The sequence below is a fragment of the Folsomia candida genome, unplaced genomic scaffold, assembly GCF_002217175.1.
Source record: "Folsomia candida strain VU population unplaced genomic scaffold, ASM221717v1 Fcan01_Sc003, whole genome shotgun sequence".
NCBI lineage: Eukaryota > Metazoa > Arthropoda > Collembola > Entomobryomorpha > Isotomidae > Folsomia > Folsomia candida.
Window position 1 is genome coordinate 13,407,224 of NW_019091195.1, and position 10,379 is coordinate 13,417,602.

The 10,379-nt window shown below is 37.1% G+C and overlaps 1 long non-coding RNA gene across 1 annotated transcript; it reads right to left on the minus strand.

Moving 5' to 3' along the window:
• Window positions 1-205: 205 nt before the first annotated feature.
• On the minus strand, window positions 206-2,389 carry LOC118435004. The gene is made up of 3 exons (XR_004834425.1): window positions 1,662-2,389; window positions 1,535-1,570; window positions 206-1,470 (listed from the first exon to the last, which is right to left on the minus strand). It is a non-coding gene; the product is annotated as an uncharacterized LOC118435004 (long non-coding RNA).
• Window positions 2,390-10,379: the final 7,990 nt, after the last annotated feature.

A 10,379-nucleotide genomic window follows, 5' to 3' on the forward strand; every position in this document is an offset into this window, starting at 1 on the left:
AATAATAATACATGCTTGGTGAATACAAGTCGGAACAAATTAGCAGCACAAGAGATGAACATTTTGGAGAAACTTTAATATTGATCTGATCTTGCAAGCTCAAATTGTATTTGGATTATTATTGGAAGCACAAGGCTCAAAGTGATGACCATCTGCTAACAACAAAAGAGGCTGAAAGTTGGGAGGAATGAAACGGCGATGATGTGGAGAGTAAGATGAAGAGAGAGATAGAAAACAGAGGAGGAGGAGGATAATTATTAGTTAAACATTTATTTATTTTGATCGTAATTTAAACATGTTAAGGTGCCTTAATTTATAAATAATGCGGAATGGGGTGGGAAAGCAACCAACTTTAACTTTAAACCGGTTTGCACTCTGCAGCAACTCATTTTTCTCGTCGAGTGTTGTCAGCATTCAATTTCGTTACTTTTGTATGCGGTGGAGAAGCTGCTTTTCGACCTGCTTTTAAACTGACTTGCATCCATTATCTCATATTCATTAGAATCCTTCAAATTATATCACATTTGCTGAAAATTTGTTGTGGCACATTTCAAAGAAATCGCAAAACTATGTAATAATCCAAATTTACTAGATAGCTATAATTATCTGCAAAATGTCATGTCTCAGTCAATCATCGTTTCATTCTGTTCTTAGAAATTGTCAATCTCTACTCCCAACAAAGTTTTCGATGGAGAATGTCTCATCATATGTAAGAGAACCCTTCCTTGAAAATTCTTTACCTAGAAGTTCTGAAAGTGAAATTGAGCAACAAACCCAATACATGCCTCTGCAATAATCCGAAGATGCAATCCATCTCAGTTATGTAACTAAACAAAATACACGACCATAATACTTTCCAACGTAATGCATTTGCTCAGACGATGAGGTGTGATGGTTTAAGAATATGTATATAAGCAGTGTGGGCAACGGCTATTAGACCCATGTTTCCAAGTTTAAGTTTTTAAAATACGGTCAAATTCCCCAAAATGAGTGCTGAAGGCAGAATACGAGAGTTATCTCACATCTAATAATAGTATACTTAAAAGGGTCATAGCATGTACTGGAGGTAAGGATCCTACATGTTGGGCAGGGAAGCAGGTATGTATGTGAGGATATGGGAATACGAGATTGCGTCTTTTCCTTCTTCGTGGCTAACAAGGAGTTGAAGAGGTATAATTAAATGCTGAGGATGTAAACGGCGGACATAAATCAATCTAGTAAATTATTTCATGATAAGGGTTTAAAAATAGGGGAGAGGTCCAGCCAGAAACCCAATGGACACATTAGCCATTACATCCAAACACTTGCTTATTACCTTCCTCCTCATCTTCGCATTCCTTCTTCGAGGCCTTGCCCCGTCCTCTGCCTCCCTGCCCTCTGATTTCTTCTTCTGCTGGTTAGTTGCTGGTTGGAGACGAGCCTTGTTAATAAGACTCACACCATATCGCAGTCAGATTAGATTGGTTTGAGCTGTTCATTGTTCATAAAGCAAAATAAAATAAAATAAACGTATGAATAAATACCTCACTAATACCTTCTCGTTAGGAGGACGCAAGGAAAGTCCATAACTCTGGAAAAAACTCACATAATAATATCTTTAAAGACTCATAAAATACATGGACGAGAGAGAGAGAGAGATTTTATGACCCAGCATAACTAACCATCCTTTTCTGTCCAGCCAAAACCTTTATACGTGTGGTAGCCTTGTTAGTTAAATAGTTGGTGTTGGTTGGTGGTGAGGCTTTCTATGTGTTCCAGTTAAAATTGTAAAGAAGTGACTTGAGCCTATTAGTCTTCTCTATCCGGTCGTTCATCTAATACCTCTTATCTCCTACATAAGTAAATAACTACGTGTACAACACAAGTTGACGATAAACCAAATTCAACCAAAACCAATCTCTCCGTTCTTTCGGGCTTGTTATGGGATTTTTATATGCCTTTTATTATTATAAAAAACCAGCATCAAACTATTCAAAGTCAATTCCCACCATAATTTGGAAGGGACACACACTCGTTAAAATCACTTGGATTATTAAATGTTACATTATCTCTACGTTGTAGCAGCGAAGAAAGCACTATAACTAATATAATGTTATCATCCTATTATTACACGTCCCACTCGAATAGACACTTCTTTCTTCGTCCGTCCGTCCTCCTATTATCCTGGGTCGTTCAGAGAAGTGCATTTTATGACTTGGTTTGCTGATATGCTTATTATAATCTAATAAACCTCCTTGATAGCTCCACACAAGCTCACTCACTCTTCGTCCTCCTCGTCGTCTGCTGTTATGATGTAACTCATCACACTGAATAATTGTGGAATGAGCATGAAACAATTTGCTCTGCGTTTATTGAATGCAGTCCTCTCATCCTCTAGGAAGAAGTATTTGCATTTTACAACCCCTCACATAACAAAGTTTGTATGGCTGCTGTACGCTCCTCTCATTTTATTTTGTTAAAAACAAAACTCCATGCGACTGTAATTTTATTGACATTTTACGATACTATTAAATGCTCATGTTTGCTGGTACCGAGATAAGAGTTGCTGAATTGAATGCCTTTCAGGTTTTCATTTTCGTAATATGATGAGCAACTTTGCCAAAAAGTTTGGCGGCTTCTTAGTTTATGAGTTGTTTTAGTGCACAAATTCTTCAAAATTCAAAGCCTAATATAAATACTCATAGTATGCACAATTGTTGGAGGGAAGTATGTCCGTATGCAAATCTATGTATGCAGCAAGATGCTTTATTTTTACAAATGTTTAATGCAATAAAAGACAAAGCCGCACTGCGCATGTAAGTCTGTGCATATGTACAAGGTAAAACCAGCCCATTAAATTATCCAACTATCAATATCCTTTGATCTACATACTGACGGATTTGTGGCACAAAAAATCTAATGTGACATTTAGGATTGACCAATATGTGACATATATGAGGGTGACTTTGCATTCATTTGGACTTGAAACACACGGACTTGACCAGGCAAAGTCGTGATGTGGCAATCTGAAGAAAAAAACCAAGAGAAACATTAGAAGTAATATGGCTCAAAACTTTGAAAGGTTTTTATCTAATTCAGACTATGACGCAACATAAGTTTAAGTTTAAGCCTTCGTGATACAATCATGCGCTGACAGATTTGAGAGTTAAGTACTGTACGTCGAGTTTAGTTTAATACATTATTGGCGTTGGTGATCAAACTCAAATGACTAATAATTCTGATAATGCTCGTAATGTGGTCATGTAGCCTTCGGCCAAGCTAATCAATTTAATGCAAATTAAGCTTCAAAGACAATGAGGGCATCCGCCCGTCCTGTCGTTGTGATTGACAGTACACGTTTGTCACTCGAGGTATGAACGCTTATTTTCACTTGCATCAGTCACTTTATGGTTATTTATAAGAAAGAGCCAAATATCTACATACGTACATAGCAACATAGGAATATGTAGATATCGTCACAGTATGAAGGTTGGGTGTGGATTCCTGTAAATGTGGTGAACTTATTGTCTTGTTCCTTTAATGGATTGCTTGATCATGCTCAACTGACCGAATTTTTCTACAATTTTGTGACTTTTGACTTTGGCAAGATTAATTAGATTTCATTTCCTTATCTGGACCAGATCAACTGTTTTCTTGTTCTCTGTATTTCGTTGACACTAATTGCACTTGACTAATTGAATTAGTATAATTAATTAGATAGGAAGGTAAACAGCAAACACATGTACGTACACATATGCGAACGAACAATGAAACATATTATACGAGACATTCCAAACAAACACACGCTCAAAGTCCAATCATGGTCATAAAGCATGTAAAATCACTCAGTCAGTCCCAAGTGTGCATACATCTCGCGAAAAAAAGTCAACAGGTTGACAATTGACAATTACACCCTCATAAATAAAATATCCTCGTCTCACGTATCAACACACAATTGAACACAACTTGAAGGTTTTTGCTAGCTTCGCATATATTTTTTGTTAATTTGCAATTTTTGATATTGTGTAGTAAATATGCATCTGCTTCATTTATTATAACTCAATACTTTACTACCTGTTAATAAAGGCTGACAAAAGTATAATGGGTTTCGAGTAATTTGGTGAGTAGTGTCCATTTAGCATTTTAATGATTATCATCAGCAACCAAATGCGAATAAAGATTGTGTAGGATAATTTGAGTTGGATAAACGATCACCATAATCATCAACTACATAATAAATATGTCGTCTCGGATAAATATGCATTTGATCCACTTCAGCATTTCTCCAATATGCATTTATATTGGAAATTGATGCAATTTGTAAGTTTCTCGCTCAAATTAAAAAGACTATTACTGGTCAGCATGCATACGTACGTACAAATGCAGGAGGAATAGATTGCTGAGGTACTTAATTATTATTCCATCTCTATTTATGATGATGATTATTAAACGCTGGCAAACTGAAACCTAACTGAAAATCCGATACTTGACTCATCTGCCAAGTCACGTGAGCTGCATCCCTAATTTCTAATCGTTCTTCGGTTCTCAAGTATCATTATTCATTCTTCGTGTAGTAATATGCAACCTCTTTTCATATGAACTGTCCGTTTTGGCTTATGGTCACTTTACATATGTACGTGCATCGCTGTAACTGCATGTGTATTTACTAACTTGTTCAGAGTTTCAGCATGGCGTATATTTATGTAAATGGTAGATATTTGACCCAGCAGCGGAGATTTTCCTCCTGAAAAAATTGTAATTACTAGTGCTATCAATCTCCCCTCTTGACATTTTCTATATTTAAGACTTCCAACATCCATTTACTTTATAGCTGTTCAATTAGATATGTAAATTACACACTTCTCCCCCTGACAAATGGATAGCCAATGGCTAAAATTGAGGATTGGACGTGATGTGATATTGATATTAATTCCTTTGCAGACAGATTTTATATTACACATCAACATTCAACATCCTGTCACTCACCCCGCGATGGATGGGTCGTTTCCGATGCTTCACTTTATTAGTGATCATCATCATCATGATCATCAAGCCGAGTAATAATAAGTGGATTGGTGCGCGGAGGTATGCGGAAAAACTCATGATGAATTATTAGCTGCTGCTGCTGTGGCTGCTCTGATGCGGAGGAATGGGTGGGATCTCGCATCTCCCTCTCTCCATAATTGTAAATTAACCTTCAATTGTTCTTCTCCAAATTATTGGCTTGCACAAAAACAAGAAGTGGTTCCATGTTGGATGGAGGGTAGGCGCAGGTAAGTAGTAGCACCATTACTCCTGATCCTATTGATAATCTGGGTAATTAGATTTTATTATCGAAAAACTCGAACGAGTTAGCGAACCAATTATATGTAATGCCCTCCATCCCATCCCATTGCATTGCTGCTGCTGCTCTGATTGCCAATGCATCTTTAACGTGCAATTTATTCCTGACGGCTGCTTATCATTAGCATGCTACGCATCCACACTTTAGTTCAGGTTAACTGTAGAAAAACAATTTTCTTTCCATCATATTTTTTTCCTTTTCAAGTTTTATTACTGGCAACTGTAAATATTCGAAATTCGAATGAAAACCAATATGATGAACTGCTTGGAAATTAAAAAAATATATACGTACATTTGCATCAGCGGAGCAAGGCTCGATAGGATAAAACAGAGGGAGGAGGAGGAGGAGAAAGGGCACACTGAAACAAGTTTTCTTGTTGGATAAGCAATTAGGGGTTGACTAATTGCTTCAGAATGAGGGGAATTTAATCGCACAATTGCAACAACTCAGGCAGGGTTGACTAATGTAATAATGATGATATTAAATCAAGAAAAAGCAAAGACAATTCACTCTCTTGGTTTGTTTATGACTTGCTCTTCACGTCAGGATTCCTTTCTCAGAGAGATTACAAGTGCAAACATTATTTTTCTAATTCAATCATGATCAAATCTGGTTTTAAATCCATGTTGTAAGTATTTAGTCGTTTTTTAGTGGTAAAAGTCGGACCGAGTCAAATCAAATCATTGCTACGACTCCTCCACCGTGGAGAGCATAATCAGTTTCTTTACATCATTATGGTGAAGACATTTAGCAATTTACAATAATTATGCATGAGATAGGAAGGAGGATGACAAGTCAGCTCGTCAATTGGTAGAAGTAGGCATTTTGGTAATGATACGAGATGAAGATGATGATGGCCACAAAAACTTGAACTGTGAGGTAAGAGGAACATTCTTCTCCTCGGCTGTCTCTTTACGGACACTTTTGCCAAACGAAATGCACCGCACTTGTTGGTTTGTTACTGTTAGATTTTAATGAGATATTCATTCCTCAGTCGGAATCATCGCACTCTATGGGATTGGAATCGTTGAAGTGGTTTGCTGACGAAAAAACAAGAAAATCTCAATTAACCTGTGTCCCGCAGTCAAAACAATTGCCAATTTGAAGAGAAAGACTATTCATCCTCGCAGTTGTTGGTATGCTCAAGTGCAGCTCTGCATGAATCGTTGTAGTACAAATTACGATAAAGTAATTAATTCATAATAACGACTCAATTGAATTAGTGGGAAAATCGTCAAAACATTAATGCAATTATTTATTACAATCAACCCGACGCTGGCTTCAAAGGTGGGAGAAACTTGTTAAATTCGCTAAATTAACTATCAATACAATTTATTCAATGCTACATGCACACATTTCGTTATTTTACATAATTATTAATTCATATAGCCAGTCACCAACTATAGAAAATGATTTTTTTCGCTTTCAATCGTGGCACACTTTACAAGTTCAACTTATTTGCGGATTTCTTAAGATAGGTTTTGCAGATAACACACAAAAGTTTTAAATATTTTCTGCTGGTGAACTTAACATGACGGATAATGAATCCGGCATATGACATAACATAATCCTCCGCCTCCTTTACGGAAAGGAGGTTATAGACGAATACCACACAAAAAATTGTAAAAAACAACCAGACGACAATTACTTAAGAAAATTGAACCCTATTACAATAAAAACGAGCTGGTTCTCAAGTCCTGAGTAAAAGACTGAAGATTATGTAATGAAAGTGGTTTTTAAAATCTTCAACAATGGGTTAAGTATAGGGTTTAGCCTGAAAGCACTTCAATTACTGCCAAATAATGTGAAAGTAAAGGTCTCCTCATCATTGTCCAATTTATGCTTGGGAGAAACGTCAGCAATTGCCACTGCGTTCCACAACTACAACTCTACTACACTACATGTGCATATGTATTTACATACATATGTACGCATAGGTCTGCAACCTGTGTGACATAATAATGGTTCCTCCAGCAGAAGATAGAAAAATACGAGGAATTAATGCTCTGCTTTTAATTTCTACAATTGGAGGTCATAAGTAATTTTGTGCGGCAGCCCCTTTTCCTTCGCTCAACATACTAAAAACTGGGTCCAACAAAGAGTCGACTTAATTTTGTGTAATTTCTGCCAATAAACTACAGAAAATGAGAGAGATTGAGAGCTCGTTAACGTGGCGTAATGGGCAGAGTGAGATGGCTGACGATAAGTTGGAGTTGTTTAATATGATAATGTCAATAAATACTTTACACAAGTCTGCTACACTTTTCTGATTAAAAAAATAGTTACACATATTTTGTAGTTGATGAGCACGGTTCCTGAGATTTGTATTGGACATACATTTTTGAAAAAGAGATTGGAATGATTTCATGAGAAATATTTACCAAACTACATATCGAGAAACTAAAGTAAACTCTGCTCAATCCCAATCTTCTTCCACATGAATCTTTTCCATCTCCACCTAATATCCGAGACCACAGAAGAGATGAGTGTGTATCCTCCTCGCCCACCTTATTATCTCCATTTTGACATCAGCACAGTTTAACGGAACGAAGAACAAAAAAGTGTTGAATCTTTTTCCCGACCTCTGACCCAGCTCTTTATTATTGCACTCGGTCTAAGGATGCTTCTAAATGATAAAGTTTGACGAGAAAATGAAGCTCATTTACGGACAAGGTCTACAAATTCAAAACACTTCAACACTGGCTGCATTGTTAGCACATTACCAACACCAGCAACCACATTACAATTTACAATAAACCCTATTTACGACTTCAGCACGTCTTGTTAGAGTTTTACTTGAGAAAGTTAAAATGGATGGTGTGCATGTATGTATGTATATTTGGCTTCTAAATATAATAGTCAGAGGTGAACAAAATAATATTAGGAAATAAAATACAATTTCTATTTGAGCTGAGGCAAGGGAACGAAATATTAATAATATCCTCACACTCCACAAAACCTCCCTGTCTCGTTAATTTAAACACACTTTATACATATTTCGAGTTTCTTAAAAGTGCTTCGATCTGAGAAGACGTTGGTTATTTGTTGTTCTCTCCTTTCCCAAACGAGTAAAACGGTTCAACTCGAGTGGATATTAAACGAAATGTATAATAATAATAATGAATGCAGTGGGATGCTGGTTGTTGCATCTCACACCTCAAATAATTTTATTTAGTATTGTTGTTGATTGTTATTATCCAAGTTTCACTTAAACTGGAGTTGGAACTACTTGAGTTGCTAATGTGGGTCATAAAACATTAATACGAACACTTACTTGGACACTTTTGACTTTATGGAAATTAATGTTTCGACAGTAAATATAACATAAAACAGTGCTGGCCAGAGAGACTATAATTTCTATTAATTCCAACTCTACCTCCTCCTCCTCATTCTCATCATCATCTCTCTCCCAGCAATTAAGGGCCCACTAATGAGCTTTTAAACCTTTTTAAAAAGAGGTAGAACGGAGCTATTAACACCATTTAGGACTGAGACGTATGGAGAAAACTCATCTCGTGCAACTAACTACAAAATTCCATATTTGTTTCACACAGAACAAAAGAGTGACATTATTATTGCTCCGGACCGTGTTCCTGTTATATATGTATTTTTATGTGTAAGAATACCTTTCGGGTTACGGGTTTGTGAGATGAATTTTCTTCAGATCCTTTTTTTCCAAACGTACCTTCTTTGCCTTCTTGTGTTACTTATTGCATGTACGTGAGAGACTTCAGCTCTTCCCTTTTGACGCTGGGTTCAGACTTTGGTAAGGTCCAACCCAAATAAGTTTCAAATTAACTTAATCGATCCCACCAAGCAATGAAAAATGCAATGTGGGCTATGCTTGCAGTTAAATGCTTGCAGTTAAAAAGAGTTAAATGCTCATGCTGGAGAATGTGTTATCTGTTTGAAAGATCTCCCGTGGAATCCGGTTTCCTTCTGGATGGACCAGACTTGTCGAATCCAATACAAACGGAGAGGAGACCTGCCTTGCTTCATTTCATTACGTTCCCCTGTGTTTCAAAGCCTGTCCATTCCACGCTCCTATTTATCCGCAGGTGGGTCAACTATTCAACAGTACCACCAAACCAAATTCTTGCAGCCCAAAAATTCTCATCAATGCTGGAATCAAGTGCAGCATGCGGACTTCTTGGGGTGGCTGATGATGATGAACATTCCTTGACAATGATCATGTTTAACGATGAGTTTTAATGATCAAGAATGAAGGTTCTGGAATGGATCCTATGCATGCAATTATGTGGAAAGGTAACAAGTGGCTATTCCATTGAAAGTTTCAATTTGAAACAGAGGCTGTCAAAATCAATGTGCATGAACAGTTATTCATCAGTAAAATAAAAATGTAAATTCTTTTTTTTTGCCTGCCTGCCTTCCTTTGACATAAATCTCTGCTGATTGGGTGTTTGCGTTTTATAGCTAAAATGCTACTTCTCAATTGATGTTTACATAAGTATCATTATTATTTGTATCATCACTCCAAAAAAACAACTCAGATTTTCATAATTCTCCTTCCAGTTTAATTGGACTGGAATTGTTGGAGGAGAAAGTGACAAGGGTTAATTTCTGAGCCACGGTTTTTGGACGGTTGATCCCTTGGTGTAGGTTCGTTCGTGTGTGACCCGGGTTTTACTCGACGCATATCGAACCCCGAAATTATTTGTGTGCACCGATGCGTCCCATTCTCACTCCGTTAAACGGTAACTCCCAACCGAGCCAACTCACTTTGACTTGCAGAAGGGGTTCAGTTGGAAGTGGGGTTATGAGTTTGGTGGCTGCGTATGTGGCAGGCAGGAGGAGGAGGAGGACTGTATTATTGCCATCGGTCTTTCTTGTTGTGGCGTTGTGTATACATAGGGAATTACGTCTAATCAGATTTTATCATCCAATTTCTTTCCCCCTTCACCAACCAACTTTGTTTGCTAATGATTAACTCTAACACACACGCACACTGCCCATTTGGGCGGGGTTTAATACGCTCACTTAACCTCTGCCATTGCTGATTCAATTCATTTTTACTCCAAATTCACAATAATATTTC